At 50.7% G+C, this 25,112-nt stretch overlaps 1 pseudogene across 1 annotated transcript; it reads left to right on the plus strand.

Annotated features, from left to right (window-relative positions):
* Positions 1–877: 877 nt before the first annotated feature.
* LOC307174729 (mpv17-like protein 2) lies at positions 878–1,512 on the plus strand (annotated as a pseudogene). Its single transcript has one exon. The product of its transcript is annotated as a mpv17-like protein 2 (transcript).
* The last annotated feature ends 23,600 nt before the right edge of the window (positions 1,513–25,112 follow it).

Genomic DNA, 25,112 nt, shown 5'->3' on the forward strand with positions numbered 1-25,112 from the left:
CAGGTACAGAGAGAAAAGAACTGTCAACCATGAAGTCTATATCTGGTGAAAATATCCTTCAAGAATTAGGGGAAAGTAAAGACATTTTCAGATGAAGAAAAGCTAAGAGAATTTATTGCTAGAAAATGTATCCTTAGAGAATGGATGAAAAGAAATTGTCTAAACAGAAAGAAAATGGTAGCAGAAGGAGGCTTGGAAATTCAAAAAGGAATGAAGACTATCAGAATGGATAGGGGTAAATAGAATATGCAATCCTTTCTCTCATGAGTTTTCTTACATATTTTGTGGTAGAGGCAAAATTTAAAAACCATCTACTGTGGTATTCAGTATCTCTAAGGGGAGTGTTTAAGTCTATGATACTTAAAAAGTGTGAAGGGTAAAGGGATCTCAATGGAAGTAAGGTGTTAACACTTAACTCTTAGTGGTAAAACATCAATACCAGTAGAGTACAATAAGTTATGTACATATCTCATAATACTTAGAGCAAACACCAATAAAACTATGATAGACTCAAAACACTAAATAAATCAACATGGAATCCTAAAAATATGTTCAGGTAATGCACAGGAAGGTAGAAAGATAAAGAGGAATAGGAAACAAAGAAACCAAACAGAAAATAAAAAATAACATCATAGCCCTAAGCCCTAACATAGCACTAATTAAATGTAAATGGGCTAAATACACTAATTAAAAGGCAGAGATTGGCAGAGTAGACCAAAAACAAAATAAAATAAACAATTACCCCAAGAACACATGATCCAACAATATGCTATGTACAAGTAACTCACTTCAAATACAACAACGTAGATGGGGTGAAATTATAAGAATGGAAAAAGATACACCATGAAAATATTGATTAAAGAAGTAGGGACAGGTGATGGTATATGGTGGTTGGAACTGGCCGTGTGGCCTGTAGGCTGCAGGGCAGCCCTTGTTCCAAGGCCATGCACTGTTCATCGCCAATAATCTGGGCTGTGGCACTCTCATGGAGGCTGGGGACAATACATACCAGGCCTGGGAGATTTGTGCCTGGCCTTGACAGAAGTTTGACCCAAGGTGCTCATCAAGCACGTTTGTGGTGACCTACAGCATGGGCCCCTTCATACAATGCTGATACCTTTGCCTGGACTACCTGCTCCCTGTGTCCAACTGCTGTGGCCTCCTAAACATCCTCAGGAAGGTCCTTGTCAACCAGTTGATGGTTTTCCCTGTGCTGGGTCTCTGGTACTTCTTGGAGGGCTGGATGCTGGCTGAGAGCTGCCAGGAGCTGTGGGACAAGTTCTGGGAATTCTTCAAGGCTGACTGGTATGTGAGGCCAGCTGAGCAGCTGGTGAATTTCTATTCATGGCTCCTACCTACCCCCGGTTCTGAGTCACCTACACCAACAGCCTGATACTGGGCTGGGACAGGTACCTCTCCTACCTGAAGTACAAGATCCTAGGCCTTGTGATGCTCCCAGGCTTTGTGGTCCTGTGTACCATGCAGACTGAACTGCCTCACCCCCCAACATGATGTCAGACAGGGCAAGGCTAACCCCCTCAGCTGACTATCCTCCTGAGAGGGAAGGGGAATGGGCTCCCATGGCAGGCCAGGCCAGGGTCCTGGGCTGAATCCTAGCCTCACCCAACTTCTGAGCATCTAGCTGGGCTGCCCCTTCGAAACCCTCTGCCTGGCCTCAGTTTCCTTACCTGGAACAAAACCATGAAGATGGACGGGCATCACCCAGCCCTTCTCACCAGGAGCCTCAGTGACTGGTGACTGAGATGTCACATCCTCAGCACTGGGTCCCAGCCAGTCAGCCAGTTCCAACCCCCAAGTCTTCAACACTGCTGTGGGCAGGGCTCTGGTCTGAGCAGCTGCACTGAGCTCCCTCAAGCCCTGGGACTAGGGTAGGGACATCATCCATCCCCCAAAAGCACTGTCCAGCCTGGAGTTGGTTCCCAGAATCTGGAACCTTAGGCAGGGTTTCATCTTTCTCTGGTCATGGACTATAGAGATTCCATTAAATCCTCTTGGTAATTAAAAAAATAAAACCCTGGAGTGGTCATATTAATATCAGATAATGTAGAATTCAGAGCAAAGAAAATTACTAGACAGAGAGGAAAGAGGGACATTACATAATGTTAAAAGAATCAACTCACCAAGAAGACATAACAATCTTAAACATATATGCACCAAATAATAGAGCCTCAAAATACGTGAAGCAAAAACTGATAAAGTTGAAAGGAGAAACGGACAAATCCAACATTATAGCTGGTGACTTCAAAACCACAGTTTCAGCAATTGATACCACTAATATACAGAAAATCAGCAAAAATCTAGAGCAGAGCAAACAATCAAGAGGATCTAATTGACATATACAGAATGCTCCATCCAAAACACACATTAATTTTCAAATGCCCATGGACCATTCTCCAAGATAGACTATATTCTGTGTCATAAATAACAATAACCAAAATAAAAAAGTCAATGTATGTGTTCAATAGCTGAATGGAGGAGACAAAAGAGTCAGTCAACTTGGAGACAGGGCAGTAGAAATTACCCAAACTGAATAACAAAGAAAAAATATACTTGGAGGAAAAAAAACCAGAGCCTCAAGGACCTATGGAACTATAACTAAAGATCTATCATTTGCATCATTAGAATCCCAGAGGAGAAGAGAAGTGTGGGTGGTGATCTGAAAAAGTAGTCCAAGAAATAATGGCTGAAAAATTCCAAAATTTGGCAAAAGACATAAACCTAGACATTCAAGAAGCTGAACGAATCTCAAATAAGAAAAACCAAAGAAATCCACACCAAGACACATTATAGTCAAACTTCTAAAAATTAAACAAAATATCTTGAAAGTGGAGAGAGAGAACTGATACCTTATCAATAGGGATAAATATTAGAACGACAGTTTAGTTTTCTTCAGGAACTGCAGAGGCTAGGAAGAAGTGGCAGATATATTTAAGTGCTGAAATAAAAGAACTGTCAACCTAGAATCCTATATTCAGTGAAAACATCCTTCATAAATGAAGAGGAAGCCATAACATTCTCAAATGAAGGGAGACTAAGATAATTTGTTGCCAGCAGTCCTACCCTAAAAGAATGGTTAAAAAATTCTCTAAATGGAAAGGAAACAATAAAAGAAGGAATCTTGGAATACCAAGAAGAAGAAAGAACACAGTAAGCAAAAACATGGGTAAATACAATAGACTTTTCCTCTTAAGTTTTCTAAATTATTTTTGATGGTTGAAACAAGAATTATAACCCTATTTGAAATGGTTCAAAATGTATATAGAAGAAATAGTTAAGACATTTATGTTTTAAATGGGGGAGGGTAAAGGGAGGTAAGTTTTCTATATTTACTCAAACTGGTAAAATTATGCCACCAGGAGACTGTAATAAGTGATGTAGATATAATGTAACACCTAGAACAAATACTAAAGAAGCTATAAAAAGAGATATACTAAGAACACCATAGATAAATCAAAACTGAAGTCTAAAAATTGTTCAGGTAATGCACAGGAAAGCAGGAGACATAAACAAGGAATATTCGTCTGTAGTTTTCTTTTTGTGTTTTATCTTTGTTTTTGGTACCAGGGTAGTGAAACGGCTGGTTGAAAGTAACACAAGTTTCTTCAACTGAAAAAGTGAAGGAATAACAGGACCTACTTCAGAGGGATGACTGTGGGGCTTAAGGTAATGCATGTAAAACAAATGCATTGGTGCTCAGCACATGTATTATATAATTCAACTCCAATAAATGATCACTCTAATTTTTCCTTAATAATGCAGTCTTACTTCCCAGTTCAAGATCACCCTGGACTACAGTCTGAATCTACCCATTTTTTGTAGTTTTAAAATTTATGTTCCCAAATTGATCTGAAACAGCTATACATTTGATGCAATATATACACATAGATAGAAATTAGGATGATGGGGGAAACGAAATCCTATTAGTTAAATAAATTATGTCATCAGGTCTCCATTCCTGGCTGAGTCTCTGTCATGGAGGCCTCACATTCCTGCAGGCCCTTTCTTCTAGGTGGTCCCACAGCTGGGACCATGCTTACACCCTGCTGTCTCCAAGTCCACAGAAAGTCCCAGAATTCAGCCTCATTGGCTCAGGCTGGGTCACGTGCTCATTTCTGAACCAATAACTGGCCAGGGAGATACAGGACTCTGGTTGGCCAGGTTGATATGAGGGTGGAGTGATTTCTGCAGGACCCCCCAAGGACTTAGAGGGCTGCCCAGAGTTTTCTCAAGGAAGATTAGGAAGCTGATATCAAAGGCAAGGCCTGGATGCTGCATGGGCAGAATCATGTTCAGAGTCAGAGTTGAGCCTTAATTTCTTTTCTCGGGCTGCCATAACAAAGTGGACTGGGTGGCTTAAACATCAGAAATTCATTGTCTCACAGTTCCAAGAGGCTAGAAGTCCCAGATCAAGGTGTTGGCAAGGTTGTTTCCTTCAAGGGCTGTGAGGAAGCATCTGTTTCTCGCCTCTCTCCTCGCTTGTGGTGGGTTGCTGGCAATCTTCGGCATTCCTTGGTGTGAAGAAACATCAACCTGGTCTCTGCCTTCATCTTCACACGTCCTTCTCCCTGCGTGCATGTCTGTGTCTAAATTTCTTGTTTTTATTAGGACCTTAGTGATATTGAATTAGGGCCCACCCTAATGACCACATTTTAACTTGTTACCTGTGTAAATACCCTATCTCCAAATGAGGTCACATTCTGAGTTACTTGGGGTTAGGACTTCAACATATGAATTCTTGGAGGACAATTCAACGTGTGATTTTTTTTTTTTTAGCTGTGCCCTGCGACATGTGGGATCTTAGTTCTCTGACCAGGGATCGAACCCGCACCCCCTGAGGTGGACATGAGGAGTCTTAACCACTGGACCACCAGGGAAGTCCCACAACACAGGAATTTTTTCAACCCACAACAGGTATGGGGGCTGCCATGCAAGATTCTCTTTCCTGGGCCAGTGCACCCGTGCTCTAGTGGAGGTGAGTATTAACCTCAGCCGAAGGGAGCTGACTTCCAGCTCACCCTGAAAAAGCTGAGGTTACATTCTCCCCAGTTGGTGACCTCCAATTAATGACCAGTGGACACAGGTACAAAAGGCCCAGCTCATTGCTGGAGGGGCACCACGCTCCAGGGCTCCCTGTGGGCTCAGGCTGGGGCCAGACTCGAGCTGAGCCCTCAACCTTGCCTAGCTCCTCTCCTTCCTCCCCTGTTTCCCTCGCACCCCCTCCTGAGAGCCCCCTCCACAAGCCACTTGCCCACAGGTCCCCATCCTACTCTGCTTCTAGGAACCCAGCCTACACTGGATCCCTGACTGGCACAGCCTCACCTACACGGCCACCCTCCTGAGGAACACATTCTTCCCTGAGAGGGGATGAGTGTAAAAGGACCATCTTGTCAGACTCGGAGAAAGAGAGGGGCTGGCATCTTGAGGTCTTTTTAACCCAAACTCCTGCTGTGAACTCATCCCAATTCTCCCCACGTCTGCTCCAGGGCCTCATTCCATCCACCCTCTCCATGTAATTCCCACGTTCTCTCCGATCCAGGTTTGATCAACAGAACGTTATAAACAAGTCCCAGAAAAAAGGAAAATCAGCATCTCCTCAGGGCAGCGACTGTCTAATTGGCAAGTTGTTCTCTAGTCAATATTTTTGTTTTCTTGATTTTTATATAGATAAAGAATTAAGCTAATTAATATACACTTCTTTCCTTCTTCAAGTCTTGGGTACAGCTTTGCCCCAAAGTGAATTGGTTATCAGATTTCAATAAAGGGTCTACCTTTGCAATTACAGTTCATTAGTAGATTTACAAGGGAGGGAAGATGGTTAACTCCCACTCAGAGGATGGCTTTGAATTTCAGTTGCGTGGGTATATCCTAGCTCAAAGGTCTGTGAAAAATGGGATGAAAATTCCAACACCTCATCTGTCCCAGTTGCAAATATAATTATGTGGGAGAAGACAGACATGGGGAGGGGACTTCTGTGCTAGGAGGAGATGCCTCCCCCCTCTTCAGAGCTGCCTCGTGGTTGGGAGGCTGGGTCACTGGAGCCCGACTGGCATCAGGTGTGCTGGCCTGGGGAAGGGCTGCTCTGCTCATGGGGCTGCAATCTCTGGGGATTTGGGTCCGGGCAGCCTTGGTCCTCTACTGAGCTACCATTTCTTGGGTACCTACCGTATGCCGGAAGCTTTCCATGGGTTTTCTAACTTGACAGTGATCATTTGACAGACCCATTTTACAGACGGGCGTGTGCAGGGCACTGGGCTACAAGTGAGGAGCAGGGAGGATTTTGAAGGTGTTCAGTGGAGACTCAGAGATGTGCAGGATTTGCTCAAGGCACTTGAGCTGGAAATGGAATTGGAAGCCAGGCCCATGACCTCCAAATTTCCTGCTATTTTCACTCCCTCTTTGCCTCCATCTGGCAGATCTTCAAGTGGGTGGGGGCCCTGGAACCTGCCGTCCAAGGAGACCCTGCTTCTGTACAGACCTGGGTGGGAGGCCGGCTCTGGCCTCTGGCACACGAGATGCTGGATGAGTCCCTCCCCTTCTCTGAGGCATCCCGTCCCTCTGTGAGGGGGGGATTGGTGCTTCCTGTGTCCTCGGCTGTTTCTACTGCGGGCTTGCTGAGATGCTGCTGTGGAATGTGCCTTGGCCCGTGCTCAGCACACAGTAGGCATTTTTTCACTGTGACCGTCCCCGAAACTCCAGTGCCAGCATCAGCCCTTTCTAGCTGCCCCACTGGGAGAACATGTCTGCAGATAAATTCATGCCCAGTTTGACCTCAACCCTGCTTCCCAGATGGGTCCAACCCTGCCCTGTACCCACACCCAGCACCCAGCTGGGACTTGAACTCAGGCCTGTCTGCCCCACGTGGCCCCTGATGCTTCTCTTTCCCAGTGGAAAACCTTCCTTCCCCAACAAACTCTTTGGGGCAGTTGAATTGGGGTCCCTGCTCCCGCCGGTGCTACATCTGGACTTCCTTCAGTTCGACCACATCCCCTCTCATGGGCCCAGAGCAGACACCCCATCTCAGCACACTTTTCCCATCCCTGTAGCCCCAACTCCAGCCTGGAAGCTCTTCTGCCCGTTCCCCACCCCACCATGTTTGCTGCAGCTGCTTGGGGATGTGGCTGCCTTTCTGGAAGGTTCTGTTCCCTTTTCTTGCTGTCAGATTTTCCTTTGTCGTTTCCTGTCTTCATTTCTGGCAGGACCCTTTGCACAGGAACAGAAGGCACCTCCAGGCTCCTCTCCCTGCGGTGGTGCAGAGCGGGGAATTCTGATCTCGGTGCCTGGGGCTTCCTTTGGGAGGAAGGAGGGGTGTGATGAGCGTCCCGCATGCATCTTATTCTAAAGGGCCGCTAAGGCTATCACGGCCTTTTGGTCCCTTCCCCCAGGGTCCTCCCTCCTGGGTCTTGTGGTCAGTGGGCCCCATCCAGCTGCCACGGTGTTTCCCTTTCCAAGACCCAGCCTGGGGCGGCAGATGAGGGTGGGGCCTCCCCAGGAGAAAGAAACGGCCGCTGCCCTGGGCCGGGCTGGGCTGGGAGCGGCCAGGCCACGTCCACTGCCCAGATGCCACCTTCTCCCCCTCCTCCCGGCCTCTCCAGCAGCAGCCCCGGGGTCTCCCAGGGAGTGGGGGTGTGAGAGGTGACTGCGGGTGCTGCATGGACAAACATTAGTATTTTATATCTTACCAGTCATGTATTTATTTTAATGGGTATCAGAAAAAATACTCACACGTAATTAATGCATTAAACCCTTGATTTCATGGACGTTATTGCTCAGGGTGAGGCAACTTGAAAAAGGGAGGTCATTTCAAGTCAATTTAAAGGGACTGGTTGAATCAAAATCAATATCGGGCAGGTGGAGGGTGGAGGCGGCGAATGCACGGGAGGGTCAGAGAAGCTACTGGAGCTCAGGAGGCACTGAGGGGGCCCACGGGCCTGAGCGAGATCCCTGGGGTCCAGCCTGGCTCTGCCGGTGGTGGGACGGGGGACCTTGGGCAGCTCACTGCACCTCGTGAGCCTCAGTTTCCTCCTCTGTAACGTGGGATGAGCAGTAGCAAGGGCTCGTGGGTCAGTGGCGGGGGTCGAAGCAGGTGAAGCGGGTGGAGGGCTGGCCCGGAGATGCGGCAGCAACGGATGGTGGTATTAGTATTAGTATTAGTGTCACCGTGAGCATCGGAGCTTATTCTGGGTGAGGTGACCCGGTGGCTTTCAGCCAGGAAGAGAGCTGTCACCCAATCTTCAGCACAACCCCAGGGGCGCCCTCCTTGCATTCACAGCTCTGGGCCAGGCCGCCTGGGTAGCTCGGCCACCCACCGGGGAAGTGATGGAGCCCCTGGGAGCCACCATATCTTTGATTGTAGACTGAGCTCAAGAGACCCACCTCACAGGGGTGTGGCTGCGAGGAGCAGCGAAAAAGGCAGGTGGAGTTCCCGGAACAGCATGGCTTCATCCTGCGTGACATTTTGTCTTCCCATCGGGTGAGGATCTGCTGGTCACGCAGGATAGTTTGGTGCAGTCTGGGGGGTTCTGAACCAGCTCTGAGTGTTAGATGTGTTATCCTTGACACGCTCATGTAGCCACCATCCATCATCCACCCAGCCTCTATTCATCCTCCATCCATCCATCCATTTATCATCCCCCTATCCAGCCATTCCCGTCCATCTATCCATCCAACCATCCAGTCATCTGTCCACCACACTCATCCGTCATCCATCTATCCATCCATCCAGTAAATGGTGGTGGGGGCAGCAGAGCTATGCCAGGGAGTTGGGATGTTATCCTGAGAATGGCATTGCTATGCAGGGTGTGAGCAGGGGAGGGACCCAAGCAGATTTGAGTCCGAAGGTCCCTCTGGCCTCTGTGTGGTTATGGACAGGGCTGAGGGTGGGAAGAAGCCAGTCACGTGGTGGTGGCTGCAGGTTGGAGGTGGCTACTGGCTGAACCAGCATGGAGGTCAGAGTGGCCTCAACAAGAGCAGTGTCACAGGGGCCGCATGGGGTCTGTGGTGGGCACAGGAGTGTGGCAGGGAGACAACCAGTGTGGACGACTGGTTCAGGAATTTAGGTTGTGAGGGGAAAGAGAGGGACACAGCTGGCAGGGACATGGGGTTCAGGTTTGTTTGCTGTTTGTTATAAGGAGAGAGAGACTTGAATATAACCAAATATGAATCAGGTGTGAGGGAAGGAGCCGATAGAGCTAGAGAGACATAAATATAGATAGACAGACAGACAGACAGATAGACGAAGAGATTAAAGCTGCCCCTCCCTCTTCCCCTGGACAGATTGAGGAGGCGGGTGGGAGGGGCCTGACAGCACGTCAGAGCCCAGGCAGAGGGAGGGGACCATCTCCATCTCCAGGAGAAGGAGGAGGAGGGCGGTGTGGGTGCCGGGGGCTTTGTATGTTTGGTGTCAGGAAATCTAGGGAGTTTCTGTTTTGAGGCTTGGGGTTTCTCTGGGCAGAGGAGTGAGCGCACCTGCTGACAAGGACGGGGAGGGGGACGGGCTGGAACAGTCCCCTTGGTGATGAGGCCGTTGCGGGGGGCGGTGGGGGGGTGGGAACTGGGGTAGGCGCGGACTCCAGGAGTCCCTTGGACCTCGTGGGGCTGTGTGAGCTGTGCGTTTGTGGGTTGGGTCACGCGCTGGGCTCTGGTTTGAACTGACCCTGAACCACTGCTCAGCCCATCCGCCCTGCTATTTGCACCCGAGTCATCCAACCTGTGGTCCCTGTGTGCCAGGAAACCCTCTGTGAGAGGAAGGCCCTAAAGTACTGGGCCCAGGAGACGCACCAGCCTCCCAGCTGGTCCCCTCACTCCTGTCCTGCTGCTGGAAGGTGCTTTCTGATATGTGAATTTTCCTGCCATGCCCCAGCTCAAGAACCTTCAGTGGCTCCTGACTGCCTGTGGGCTCAAGTTCAACCTTCTTGGCCTGGAATTCAAGGCTTCTCTGAGTCTGGCCCTGCCTCCTTTCAGGCTGTGTCTTCTCCCTGCTCCCCCATGACACACCCACCGGGTGCTGGACCTGGGATCCAGCCGCAGTGAGCTCTTCCTCACATAAGCCAGGCTCTTCTGTTCCTCCTTTCCTCTACGCGTGCCGTGCCTCTGCCCAGGATGCCCTTCCTCCTCTGCTGAGGCTGGTGGTGACTTCGCCCCTCCCTCCTGCAGTGCTCCCTCGGGACTCCACCAGACCTCTACCTGTGGTCATTCTCATGGGGCTGGAAGGGCCTTCGGGCATCAGTGACAGTCTTATTCCTCATAGTGTCTCCCTCCTGCACAAAGCAGTTCTAGGTTCATGCTGTAAGTCAGCAAAAGAACAACTGGATGGATGGATGGGTGGGTGGATGAGTGGATAGATGGATGGGTGGATGGGTGGATGGGTGGATGGGTGGATGGGTGGATAGATGGATGGGTGGATGGGTGGATGGGTGGATGGGTAGATGGATGGGTGGATGGATGTGTGGATGGATGGGTGTAGAGATGGATGGGTGGATGGGTGGATGGATGGATGGGTGGATGGGTAGATGAGTGGATAGATGGATGGGTGGATGGGTGGATGGGTAGATGGATGGGTGGATGGATGTGTGGATGGATGGGTGGAGAGATGGATGGGTGGATGGGTGGATGGATGGATGGGTGGATGGGTAGATGAGTGGATAGATGGATGGGTGGATGGGTGGATGGGTGGATGGGTAGATGGATGGGTGGATGGATGTGTGGATGGATGGGTGGAGAGATGGATGGGTGGATGGGTGGATGGATGGATGGGTGGATGGGTAGATGGATGGACAGATGAATGGATTCACAAAGAGTTAGGAACCAGAGAGCTCCAGGAAAGGAGCCAGCAGAGAGCTCAGAGCCCAGCCTCAGATCCTGCCTCAGCTGATGTTTTTTGACGGCCCACTGTGTGCCAGGCACACAGGTCTCATTCTAACCCTCATGCTATCCCCACAGTTAGAGTCATCACTCCCATTTTACAGATGAGGAAACTGAGGCTGAGGGAGGCCCAAGGCATGCATCTAGGAAGTGAGCAGACCACGGTTTGAGCTTCAGTTTCCCCACTCTCAGTCCAGGGCCCTTCCTGGAGCTTACACCTGCGGGCCTGACGCCTGTGCCTGATGGAGCCTGTCAGTGTTGGGTATTCCATGTCTGCTTTGAATGAGGCACAAGGAAAACCACCTGCTGTGGAGCCAGACAGGCCTGGGTGGGAATTCTGGCCCTGTCACTGAACGGCTGGTGAATTGGACATGTCATATCATTGTGGACACTCAGTTTTCTCATCTGAAAAATGGGGCTAATAACAGAGGCTCCCAGGGCTGTTGTGAGTGAGGATTACAGAAGACGGAGTGTGTGAAGTGCCCGCCACAGGTGAGGGGTGGGGGCTCCGAACACAACCCCCCTCCGCCCCCCTCCCCCTTCTCTCCCAGGCCAGCCCCTCCCTCAGGCCCCCAGGACCTGGGTTCTCTCCCCTCGGCCCTGACGCCAGCTGCCTGTGTCACCCCGGCTGTCTGTGCGGTTACTGTAGCCGCCACCTCAGCCCCGTGAGGTGGGAAACAGGCCAGAGGGTAATGAGGCTGCGCGGTTCTGATCTGTCCCATGATGCTCTGGCCTCACAGCATCTCTCCACAGGGAGGCAGCCCGGTCTCTGGTCCTTGACCCAAAGGCCTGTCCTGCCTTGGCCTGGGGTGCGGGCTCCCCTCTGTTCACATCTGACCAGAGGGGCCCGGGCAGCAGCTGCCAGAGATGCTCCTGCCGTCTGGACCACAGAGAGCAGGTGGGTGGGGGCCCTCGCCGCCTGGCCCCGAGGGACTCCCCCTCCCTCACGCGCAGGCCTCTGCACCCAGGCTGCGGTCGATTTAACCCCAGCCGCCCCTGGTTCCCTCTTCCACGGCCAAGCTGCTGGGCTCTGGGCTCCGGGTTCCCTCTCTGCCGCAGGTGCCCAGGACACCCACCTGCCCGCTGAGGTCGGGGTGGGTGGGAGGGGGCCGCCCTGGGACGTCCTGGAGGACCGACTGTGGACCCAGCCTCCAGAATTCCAGCCCCTCCCTACCTGTCTCCCATGTCTCCCTCCCTGGGATCCAGTTCCTTCCAGAGAAGCCAGAGTGAACCCAACAGGACAGCCGGTGCTCAGAGCCCACTGAGAGCTCCCAGGTTAAACAGTGAACATAGGAGAAGAGCTCCGTGGAGCAGGCCGAGAGGACCAGGAAACAAAAAAACAGAACAGAAATGAAAGTGGGCTCCTGGCTTCCTTTCCCCAGCTGCTTATACAGAGGAAGATACACCAGAAAATTCCACTCAGCAAAGGCTGTTCCTCAGAATTAAAGCAACAGGAAAACAAGGACAGAACAGCAAAGGGCTCATCTGGGGCACATCCATCAATGTTTGGTCACATGGGCTCTGCCCCTGGGGCTTCAGGACCCGTGTCACCCCCTCAGCATGGAGGGACCTGAGGGGGCGAGCCAGGTGAGGAGGGGGAGTATGGAGATGAGGGCTCCCGGGGACCCCGCATGTTACTGCTGAGAGGAGCTCCCAGTGTCCTCGCCCTGCAGACGCTGAAACCAGGGAGGGGAGCGTCCGGGAACCTTCCTTCTCTCCCAGCCCAGGATTTTCAGATCTGTCAGCCCCTTTGATGGCATCTGCAATGCATGGGATCTTGGAATTAGAGCATCTCTCACAGACTCACAGATGCTTTCACACAGTCTTTGAATCACAGAACCTGAGCATCTGGTCCCTTTCACAGAATCCTAGAATTCTAGACTCACAGGAGCATTCGAGGACTCATAGGCCCGAGAGCTGCAGAACTAAGGAAACTCTGGCGAAAACCTGGAGCCTCACTTACCGAACCCTTGGAATCACAGAATCAATCTGGAGGAACGTGGCATTGAAATAGACACCCTGCAGTCAGAAGCTTAGCACAGGAAGCCGCCTTAGTCCAGCTCCCCCTGGTAATGCAGGAAACACTCTCTTCATTGTCCTGTAATAACTTGAACTCTTGCAGGGATGGGGAGCTCACCACCAAACAGGGGAACCTGTCCCACTATTGGGCACATCGGGCTGCTGCTGCTGAACTTAAATCTGCTCTCACGTGACTCACCCACACTTCCTGCCTGAGCCCCCCAGCCCCTCATGAGAAGCTGAACATGAGGAAAAGTGAACTGGACACAAACACAGAGGCTTAACCTAGGCAAGTACAGCTGTATCCTCTTGGGGTCTGTCTCCCTCTGGGGCAGAGTTGGGCACCAGGACATGGGAATGTGTTGGGGCCACTTGGCTGTCCTTGACCCACAGAGTGAGCAAGAGAAGAATTCAGTCTGCTCCTCTCCTTGAGGAGGGACCAGTCAGGGATAGAGACAGACAGACAGGGAACGACCATGAGGAAAGGATGCTCAGTAATGCTCCAGGAGACACGAAGGAAGGAGTGATGCCCTTCCCGGGGTCAGGAGGATGCCCAGAGCCAGGGGTGGTGGGCAAGACTGGTCTGTGGGTCGGCTGACCCAGTCAGAGTTATCCCAGCCCTGCCACTGACCACTGGGTGACTTTGAATAGGTTACTCAGTGTCTCAGAGCCTCAGTTTCTCCATCTGTAAAATGGGCTAATGCAGCCCACTCTGTGATCGGTGCCCAGGTGGCAGTGGACTCGCTGAAGGTGCTCACCTCTCATGGCGCCCTTGGCACATGGCAGGAGGGTAAATTTGTTAGCTCCTCCCCACCCTCCATTCGTGCCTGTGTCTTGGGGGATGAGCAGGATTTCTGCACATGAAGATGTGGAATGGCATTCCCGGGAGAGGGAACAACCTATGCAAGGGCCTGGGAGCCACGGGCCTGTCAGGAGTACTTGGAGAGCAGCACGTGTTCTTGGAGAGTTGGGGTTTGCGGAGGGGAAGCTGCAGGCATGGTCTGGGGGCACGGGGACCCTGGATGCCCCTGTCCCGGAGGGTGGAGTGAGGGCGCTGGGAGCCGTGGCAGGGGGAGGTGCCCACCTGCAAAGATGCCCCACCCTCCTTTCGTCCTCAGCCTGGGGACAGAGTGCAGCTGCCTTCTTGGACCCCAACGCACGGCAGGGCCAGGAAAGCGGAACAAACTAAAACATGTCAGAAACAACCATCAGAAGAGACAAGAGCTCCCAGCCAACACCCAGCCCTAAGCACATGGAACGATTTGATGGTGAACCCAGTGCCGAACACTGGAGCAATTTAGAAAGATCTGGCAAGGTTTTATTCTGACATAAAGAGCTAGATTTTATTAAGTTTATAAAGGAGGCCAAGTCTCCTGGCGAGCCTGGCGGCCCACGGCAGATTTCGGGAAGCAGCCCGAGGCGTGTTGTGGGAGCCGAGTGTCTGGGCTGGGATTCAGCTCTGCCCCCATGAGCTGTGTGATGTGTGACAAGTTACCTAACCTCTCTGTGCTTCACCTCTCACCCTCATGAGGTCAGGTTGAGGGTCGTGATGGTGATGGAGCTCCTCCATTGCGCGCCAGCCAGACCGAAGGAGACAGTGAGAGGAAGGCCTCTGCTTCCCCCGCCCCAAGGCTTCCCTCTGTCTGCTCTCGGGGGCCCATCCAATCTTGCTCCCTCCTCCCTCCACTGTCTGCACAGGATCCATGCACCTAAGCAGTGAGGCATGGATTTACTCTCCCATCTGGTCATGTGCCCCTCTTCAGAGCATTTATTCATTGGTCCCTCCAGGCTGGTCCCTCCAGCCCATCTGGAGGGGTGTCTGCTGTCCCTCTGGGTTTCTGGGTGACCTGGGCCAGACCCCCTGCCCTCGCTCTGCCCAAGGAAGTCCTTTCACCTCTGAGGAGGGTGTGCGAGCACCCACGTGCTCTGGGCCGGGAGAAGGTTCTGCCTCTAGGGCGTTTGCAGTGAACAGAGGCTGCCGTCATCCTGTTATTCACGTCCTATGGAAAGGCACAGACACCCCAAGGATAAAGATAGACTTGGCTTTCCGTCCCCTTCATTCCTCCTCTGACCCGGAGAGAGAGAGCTGGGGAGGGAGGTGGGGAGGGGGTCATGGGGCTGGTCTCAGATGAGGTGGGCTCTGCTGCCCCTGGAGGTGAAGAGGGGGATCACTTCAGAATCCATTCTGTGACTGCGCTCTGCGCACATCCTGCAGCCAAACACACAGTTGGCTGCACTAATTAATCAATGGTGTTTGTTTCTGTGTTTTTTTGGCCTGTACTTAAGGTTTCTGTACCAAGATGAAACCCAAAGCCTGGTGGGCGTCCACCTGGACTGGGCTGATTTATCTGCTCACCTTACCCATCGCGATCCTCCCGCGTTCCCAGGGAGCAGAGAATCCGGAGAGGAGCAGGGACCCGAGAGCCAGCAGACCTGGGTTCCAATCCCAGCCCCACTCTTAGTGCCCTGCGCCATCCTGGGCGAGTCTCTTCCTCTCAGTGTCGCGTGGCCCCCACCGTGCAGGGCGGATAACACTCCGGGCTGCGCGGGGCTCGGGGCCCAAGGAAGCAGGCGCTCAACACCCAGAGCTCACGGTATTGCGGTAGCAGCCGCTCAGCTCGGAGCTCCCACATCGCGCATTTCTGAGGCTTCGGGAGAAAAGTGCCTTCTCTCTGGGTTTGCAGCCCTGGAAGAGCGCGTGCTCCTTGGAAGGGGAGCTGCGATTTCCCTAACGAATGCCACCTGCTCCCTGATCGAGTCCTGACCTCCTCTTCCTGTCCTGTATCCTGTGCTTTATGAGTGACCTTTGCCAAATGCAGCCATTGCTTTTTTGGGGGGGGGGAATAAAAAGTTGAAATTTAAACAGCCTGGGAGATTTATTCTGTATAATGGATGTAAAGTGTGCAGACACCACACAAATTATGTTCAGAGCAGCAGGGCTGAGGTGGGCTGGAAGCTGGGCTGGGGCCTGGGAGGGAGGGGCGCGGCTGGGGGTGTTCGGTGGCTGCTGGATAAAGGATTCATTCGGAAGCTCTGAAATGGATGCAAATTACAGTTTGCTGCCTTTGCAGGGGATGGGGGTGGGGCTTACTGTGTGCGGTGCGGGGCACATGCTGAACCCCATCAGCCTCGCACTGCCCGCCCCCCCACCCCATGGGCACTGCTGCTCCCACTTTTCTGCATGGGAGTCTGGGCTCTGAGGGATGAGCTGACTGGTCCCAGGTCACTCGGCTCACCAGTGGCAGCAGGGGATGAGAGCCCAGGCCTGGATGACCCTGGGGTCCCGGCTCTTTCCCTGGCCCAGTGGAGGAGGGACACGGTGACGTGTGCATTGGGGGAACTGGGACCCAGACGTGAGTGGTGGGACTTGTCACTGACCCATGTTCCGTTCAGCTGAGTGTTGAGCATTTCCTGTGATGCCCGGGCTCTGAGGAGGGTCCGAGAGAGGCAGGTCCTGGGCCCCTGGGAACGTGAACCTCATCAGGGGCCAACCTCCAAACAAGCAGCTGGGGAGAGAGGCTCAGGGGTTTCTTGGGGAACCCCAGGCCTCCCTGAAGAGCTGGCTTTGAGGACCACAGAGCACTGGCCACATACGGACTGGGAAGGGTGTTGGGGGAGGGGCGCTGCAGGGCACAGCTGGGAGGCGGGAATCCAGGGGCAGATGTGTTCACTGAGCAAACCTTCATCGACCCAGCCAGGCCCCGCTTTCTCAGGTTCTGGGGACAGAGGGAGGACTCAGGATGACTCTCGCTTGAGTCGCTCACCACCTAGTTGGGGAGACGACCTGGGACACCGTTAATCACCCAAAGCAGAGAGGTGGGGAAGCCACCCCTTCTTGGCTGTGTGGCCTCAGGCAAGTTGCACACCTCTCTGAGCTCAGTTTCCTCATCTGTACAGCAGCGTTAATAATGATCCTGCCTCACAGGGTTGGGGTGAGGATTAAGCGAGATGACACAGGTGACGGGTGAGCACTTGTTATGGGCTCAGGATATGTTCTCTACAAGCTGTGGGCTCAGGACATGTCCTCTACCAGCTGTTCTGGGGCACAGTTGAAGGAGCGATTAGTCTGCCTGGAAGAGGCTTCACCACAGAGGTGAATTCTGGGCTTTGAAGGATGAATAAGAGTTCCTCAGAGGGAGGAGGGGAAAGGAGGGCGGATCTGGCAGAAGCAAAGCCCTGGCAGGGTGGGAGTGGAGTTAGGGTGTTGGGCAAACAGTGAAGACCCGCTTTGCCTGGAGTTTCCTGGGAGGGAGAGATGGGAGGGATGGCGGGTGGTGAGGCTGCCGAGTAGGGAGGCCTGGTGGCCTGAGGCAGCCGACAGCGGGAGCCACAGCAGGTCCTAGAGAAGCCATGCAGGTGATGTGGAGGATGGTGGTCCTGCTTGGTGACCCCTGATGTCAGGCAGGGGGAGGGGTGGAGCGGGAACAGAGTTTGTGCTTCAGGGCTCAAGAGGGAACCCCTGAACTGTAGTCCTGGCGCCCAGGGCTCTGGGGAGGGTGGGAGGCCAGGGCCCAGCACACACTAGGGCTCGTGGAGGTGAACTCTCTTCCCTTGCCCAAGCCCCTCACTTCACTGATGAGGAAACTGAGACTCAGAGAGGTCAAGTGAACCGCCCCCCCGCCAACCCCTGACACACAGCAGGCCTTGCTCTGGGACCCCAGGGGCTGCCTTTGCTTTGGGGAAGGGGGAAAGACAGAGGAGAAGGAGGGGAAGCCCAGAGATGGGGGCACGGGTCTGGGGGGGCCTTTGTCAACAGGACAGTGAATTTAAGGTGCTTCCTCCCCGGGGAGAGAATGAAAGCGGCTCAGCAAGGGAAGCCTGTGAACTAATTGTCCCCTCTTCCTCCTCCTGGCAGGATTAACCCCTGCTCACCCTCAGGCCCCAGAGCAGACAGCCCCTCCTTGGGGAGCCCCCTGACATCCCAGGCTGGTTGGGACTTCCCTCTGCTTTCACACTGCCTGTGCTTCCCCATCAGATCCCACTGCATCCTCATCGTCTGTCTCCCACGGGACTGGGGGACCAGCGGGGAGTGATGTATTTCTGTCTCCTTGGTTGGCACCCTGCCTGCCTCCATCAGCGCCTGGTTCTGCGCCTCACTAGTTGTGAGACCTTAGATGAGTCTCCTGACCACTCAAACCTTCAGTGTCCTCATCTGTAAAGGGGGTGAACTCACGTCCCCCAGGATGGCTGTGGTATGAAACGAGCCGCGTGCGGAAAGCACGGTGCCGGGTGCACACGGCAGTGCGTGCTCCCCAGACGCCAGCCCCCTCCCTCCCTCCCGCCTCACTTCCTTCCAGTCTCACCTCGGCCTCTGATGGGACCCAGGGCTCCTCTCCCCTGCACGGCTCCCCACCACCTACCTTCTCCCTACCTTCAGGGCAAAGGTAATTAGAAACTTCCTCCAGGACTCACGTTTCCTAAAATCCCACGCTTAACTAGCGCATCCCACCAGCTGAAAAGTTATATAACAGAAACCCAGCCACTCTGCCCAGGCGAAGTGCATTGGTGCCTGGCTTTTCACTGCAGGACTGGCTACATCATTTGCGGGCCCAGTGAAAAATGAATGTTTGGGGCCCTTGTTCAGAAAGCTGGAAAAAATGCCATTAAGCATTGGAAAATATAAAGCTTTTTCCTTTCTGCTGCAGTCTTTCTCTCGCTTGTCATGGTGTTTTTTTATTTCCTAGTTAGTGTTGTTCTAAGTAAGGAAAAATTAGAATTTATTAGTGTGAACTTTACCGTTCATCTTCATTTTGTGCAATGCCAGTTTTGAATGCAAATAAAGAGCATTTCATTCGTATAGGGAATCACTGAAATGACACAATTTGTATTTCAAAGCTCATTCCTGAGTGTGTATTTCATTCTTCCCAGAAGAGTGGAAACTACATAAAACCAGCTCCACAGCTTTTATTTCACTTCTTGGTATGCGTCCATGCTACCAACAGCCTCTACCTTTGGCTCGCTGGTGAGGAAGGAAAGGCTGAAAGGAAAGGAACCAGGAGTTGTTTTACCTTTTCCTCACCTCCCGTCATAATTTTCAGTGGTTGGTTAGTGCAGGGAAGTAACACAAGTAAGAAAGAAAGGTTCTCTGACCATTTATGTTTCTTAGAATACCACCGAGTTCTTTCTGCGCTTGTAGAATGTCCTCGTTCAAGTGAGAAGCCTGGCCTTTTGGGGCTGTCAGGACCCCCGTACTCAGCCGTAGACGTAACACTCTTGCCTTGTACTCACAGTGCGTCTCGCTGAGCTGCCCCACACAGGCGTCCCTGGAATTCTGAACTCATGGGGGCATCGTGGACATTATACGTGAACGGGCGGCAAAAAACAGAGGACACACGCATTGCATGTACCCTCTGCTCACACGTATGTACTCCACCATCCTGTCAGACTGCACTTACAAAACACAAGTTAAAGTTATGACGAATTTCAAGATAGTGGCAGCAGAGAATTTAATCAAACATGCTGGGTCCTGGGTGTCTGCGTGCACCTGACGGTCTCCCCGACTGTGTTATTAAAAATATTTCTGTTATTCAGTCCCCAGCCCCATCCCTGAATCTGAGTCTGTTTTACTGAGATTTTTTTGCTTGGAATCCAGGGAGTGAATAGCTCTATGTTCTAGCCAGTGGTTATGCAGCTATTAAATGTCAAATCAAGAATTCAGACCCATCAACGGATGTGTTCATGTGACATTCTTATTGATTGAGGTCCTAGTTTGTGTTGGACCCTCTAATTCCCCAGATTTGGTAAAACCCAATGTTACCTAAGGGCATGGAAGGGACCCGTCACACAGATGGGCACAGATGCTGGTCCCCGTCACCTCAGTGCTGGGCCACCCCCGGCTTCCTATACTGCCATGATTTCACTGCAGCCCCAACAGGGTGGGAGGAAGGGGGCATTAACCCACTTGACAGAGGAAGAAACTGAGGCTCAGAGATAAGGCCACCAGCTAGGGAGGGGCTGATGGGCTGGGCCCTGGACTGCAGGTCAGCCCTTAGGAGACAGGGTGAACCATGAGTGGGAGATGGGGAAGACGACCCGGCCTGGAACATGCAGGCGTCTCTGCCCTCAGCTCCCACCCCCTCCACCTCTGACCGTCATATCCCCTTCAGAAACTCATCTTTTGAGCACAGTCCAGGTTCTGATGTGGTCCTGCCACTTAGTAGGGGTGTCTTCATACCCATTTCTCAGAAGTGCTTTTCCACATGGCCACAGTCACCAAGTCTCACTGACACCATCTGCCGCCTCCTGGCGGGATCTGTCTTCTCTCCACCCCCCGCCCCTCCCACCACCCCTCCCCCCGCCCCTCCCCCCCCAGCCCAATCCTTTCTCCCCAGGACTGGAACAGCTTCTCCTGGGGCTGCCTGTTTTGGCCTCATTTACTGATTCTCCCCAATGTGCCCTCCACTCTGGCCATGGGGATCTTCTCTCATCACCTTCTGGGACGGAGACTATTTTAACTACCACAGTGTGATGGCAGGTGGCAGGGAAAGAAAATTAGGAGGGGTTTACAACTGGAAACAGTCTTGCAAACTTGGCAGAAGTGACTAGATGCCCTTGTTCCCTCCCTCCTCCCTCCTCCTGCACCCATAACACCCAGCTGCCCTGGTGTGCTGAAGGTGGGGCAGACTGGCTCCAGCCCCCACATCGTGGAGTTTCCCTAATTCCTCCTAAAGGCTCACCCTCTTGTGCCTCAGCTTGGCAACCCTCGTTTCCTTTGAATTCTTGCTTTGCTTGATGGGGTATCCACTAATCCACGGGCTGGCCTCCCAGCGTCTCCCATGCTAAAGCTCTTTAAAAAAAACCTGCACCCTGGAATAATTCCTGTCTTCCAGAGAACAGGGAAATGTTAATCACTGCTAGTGCTTTATTTTTGTCTTCCTGGAAACCTTCATCTCTGAGCTCTGTGATAAGGAATTAGGTCCTGATTAAAGGAAGGCAACACTTCTGAGATGGCATTGCCCTGTGCTCAGAGAGGGCAAGCAGCAAGGGAGGAGGAGGGAGAGAAAAAAGGAGAGAAAAAGAGAAAAAAAGAAACAAAAAGGCATAAAGAGAAAACAGATGTTAACTGTTTGGGAGACTGGAGCACAGGGTTTTGAGAGCACACAGCCAGTCCCTGGGTGACCCCTGAGTTGCGGGCCGTGGGCAACCATGGGTGAGACCAGTAAAACCTGCAGACTCAGAGTTTAGTTTTTATGCCTCGTATGCCTGCACACACTGTACTGGCCACACTGCTCGGCTGAGGCAAAAACATACTGATTTGTTAAAAGCGCTGTCAAGCTCTCCGTGTCCGGGGTACAAATCTGGGTAGGTGGAGTGCTTTGGGTTTCCGGGCAAATAGCCCCAGACCCTGTTCTCAGTGCTCCCTCCGCCCCCCTGCTGTTGCCAAGGCCTCTTTTTACCCCTGCCTGGACCCTTCAGATGGATTCCTGTGCAGGGTCTGGCTCAATGCAGCCCCATTTCCTGGACATTTTTTTCCCATGCTTCCTCTGGTCATGGGCTCCATTGCCTGAAGGTCAGTCCTGCCCTGTCCCTGCCAACTCCTGGCCCTGGAGGACAGAGCAGGTGGTATAGAGCCCAGGCTTTGGAGTCACACAGATTTGGGTTTGAATCCCAGTTCCCTCACTGGTTCAATTCTCTGAGCCTTGCTTTCTCATCCGTAACTCAGGGATCAAAATGGCTGTCCCACGACGTTGTTAAAATTATTGAGGAAGGTCATCCTAACAGCTACCTTTTGCTGAGGGGTGATATGTACCAGGTGCTGGGCTCATCTCATCCTCTTCGCAAGCCGACGAGGTATGCGTCATGCTTAGCACAGTGCCTGGCACATAGTAGATTCTCAACATGCATCGTTCCCACTCCCCAAGCATCAGCTCGAAGGGTCCCCTACTGAATTAATCGTAGAGGAACTTGTATGACTGAAGTTTAGTGGTCCTGTAGTGTTTATATCCAGCTCTCCAGTCCCCCACTTCAGACCCGCAGCAAATGTTGGTTCACTTTAAATTTTTGGAGAGTGTTAACCTTAGGAAATTGTGGTGTTGGACTTTTGAGTGCAAAAGACCTGAGGACCAGGTTCTGGAAACACTTGTCGCCAGCAGACCTACACTATGAGAAATGTTAAAGGGAGTCCTTCAGGCAGAAGGAAAATCATACCAGATGGAAATCGGGATCCACACAAAGAATGATGATCTTTGGAAATGGTAAATACGTGGGTAAATAATAAAAGACTTTTTTTCTTATTATTTAAATTTCTTTAAAAGATAATTGACTGGTTCTAAAGCAAAAGTAATGACAATGTTTTGCAGACTGCATAACACACATAGGGTAAAATATATGAGAAAAAATAGCACAGAGGCCAGAAAGGGAAAAAAGAAAGTACATTGCCGTAAGTTTCTCATACTATACATGATGTAGTGTGACATCGCTTGAAGACAGACTGATAAGTTGAATATGTATACTATAAACCCTAAAGCAAACCACTAGCGTGATGAGGAGATGGATCTAATACATCAAGAAATAAGATAAAATGGAATAACAAAAAAACTCAGTCCAAAAGAAGGCAGAAAAAGAGACAAGAGGGAACAAAGAACAGCTGGAAAAAATAGAAAACAAACTGCATAATAAGAGACTTAAACCTAACTGTATCAATAATCACATTAAATGTAAATGGTCTAATCACCTTGATCAAAAGGTAGAGATTGTCATATTGGATAAACAAACATGATTCAACCGTATGCTACCTACAAGAAGTACACTTATTTATTTAAGTTATTTACTTACTTTATTTTTTTGGCTATATTGGGTCTTCTTTGCAGCCCTCGGACTTCTCTGTAGTTGTGGCATGTGGGTTTTCTCTCTCTAGTTATTGCACGTGAGCTCTAGGGCACATGGGCTCTGTAATCGTGGCGCATGGGCTCCAGAGCACTTAGGCTCTGTAGTTTGTGGGCACACGGGCTCTCTTATTGAGGCACACGAGCTCAGTAGTTGTGACGTGTGGGCTTAGTTTCCCCGTGGCAAGTGGGATCTTAGTTCCCTGCGAGGTATTGAACCTGTGTTCTCTGCATTGGAAGGCAGATTCTTTATCACTGGACCACCAGGGACGTCCCAAGAAGTACACTTTATTTATTTATTTATTTATTTATACCCCCAAGTTAGCATTCCTGAAAAACGACAGGAAACCTCTGACGTGTTCTGATACTTATCAGTTAGAAATTATTCCATAACAAAACTGTTCGGTTTGTGTTTCCTTTGACATGTGGCCTGTCTTCCAATTACGCTGGAGTTTAGCATTTTATTCTGGCTCTTTCGGGCATGCACAGCATCTCTTGCTTACTGATCGCTAATGTCTCTACCCTGTTTGAGTATTGCCAGTCAGCACGTACAAAAGGGAAACCGTCAGACCTATGCTGTCAGCTCCACGTGTAGGTCCCACAGGACAGCAGTCTCCCTAGGGAAGGATGTGTGCTCGTTCATGTACCCTCCAGCAATGCCAGGCACTTTACAGCGAAAGTTCCTGGAGTAAGGCTGAGGGAGTCAAGAAGTACACTTTAAATAGAAAGAAATGGATAGCTTAAAAGTAAAAGGGATTGGAAAATACATGCCATGCTAACACCAATCAAAATAAATCTGCAGTGGCCACAGTAACATTAAAAAAAGTAGATATCAGAGCATAGACTATACTAGGCGCAAAGAAGGACATTTCATGATGATAAAGTGGTCAATTCACCAAGAAAACGTAAGAATCCTAAGCTTTTATGTCCCTAATAACAGAGTTTCAAAATACACGAAGCAAAAACTAAAAGAACTGCAAGAAGGAATAGGCAAATCCACAATTATAGTCAGAGATTTTGATATCACTCTCTTAATAATTGATGAAACAAGTAGAAATGTTGTAAAGCTATAAAAGACTTGAATGACGCTATTAACTAGCTTTACCTAACTGATATTTGTAAAACACTCGACCCAACAACAGCAGAATATGCATTATTTTCAAGTGCACATTGAATATTTACCAAAACATACCTTATTCTGGGCCATAAAATAGTCTCAATGAATTTAAAAAGATTTAAGTTATGCAAAGTATGTTCTGACCACAATGGAACTAAATTAGAAACTAAAATCAGAAAGTTCCCTGAAAAACCCACCAAATATTTGGAAACTAAAAACATGTTTCTTTTTAAAAAGTTGATGTGTGATTGACATACAACATTGTATTAGTTTCAGGTGTACAGCATAATGATTTGATAGTTGTATATATTACAAAATGATCACCACAGTAAGTCTAGTTAACTTCTGTCATCATCATAGTTACAGAAATTTTTTCCTGTGATGAGAACTCTTAAGATCTACTTTCTTAGCAACTTTCAATATGCAACACAGTATTTACGATTTTTTTTGATATGGACCATTTTTAAAGTCTTTATTGAATTTGTTATAATATTGCTTCTGCTTTGTGTTTGGTTTTTTGGCTGTGAGGCATGTGGGATCTTAGCTCCCCAACCAGGGATTGAACCTGCACCCCCTGCATTGGAAGGCAAAGTCCTAACCTCTGGACTGCCGGGGAAGTCCCGCAATATAGTATTATTAACCGTATTCACCATGCTGTACATTACATCCCCATGAATTATTTATCTTATAACTGGAAGTTTGTACCTTTTGACCCCCTTCACTTGTTTCACTCCCCCACCCCCATCCCCGGGCTCTGGGAACCACCAATCTGTCCTCTGTGTCTATGAGTTTGCACATTTCTAAATAACCCATGGGTCAATGAAAAAAAATCAAAGTGAAATCAGTAAGTATTTTGCACTGAATGTAGATGTAAGCACGTCATATTAAAATTTGTGGGAGGCCCCTAACGCAGTACATAGAGGAAAATGTATAGCGATGAAAACCTATGCAAAAGCAGAAAGATCTAAGATCAATGACTGAAGCTCGTACCTTAGGAAACTAGAAGAAGAATGAGAAAGTAAACTCAAAGGAGGCTGAAGAAAGGAAATTGTAAAGATGCGGGAGGAAATCAATGCGACCCCTAGGACTTGAGCTGAGTCTACCAGGGAGAAACTCTTCTGACTCCCAGGACAGATGTGTTGCTGCTGCAGCCACCTTGTCTCCATCAGCAGAGGGTGTGTCCTAGGATGCAGCCAGACCAGAGGAACTGGAAGTGCGGGATGGAAGAGAGAGAAACCGGGTCCTGGGGAGATCATGTGGACCCCCTGGAT

The sequence above is a fragment of the Stenella coeruleoalba genome (genome assembly GCF_951394435.1).
Source record: "Stenella coeruleoalba genome assembly, chromosome: 1".
Lineage (NCBI taxonomy): Eukaryota > Metazoa > Chordata > Mammalia > Artiodactyla > Delphinidae > Stenella > Stenella coeruleoalba.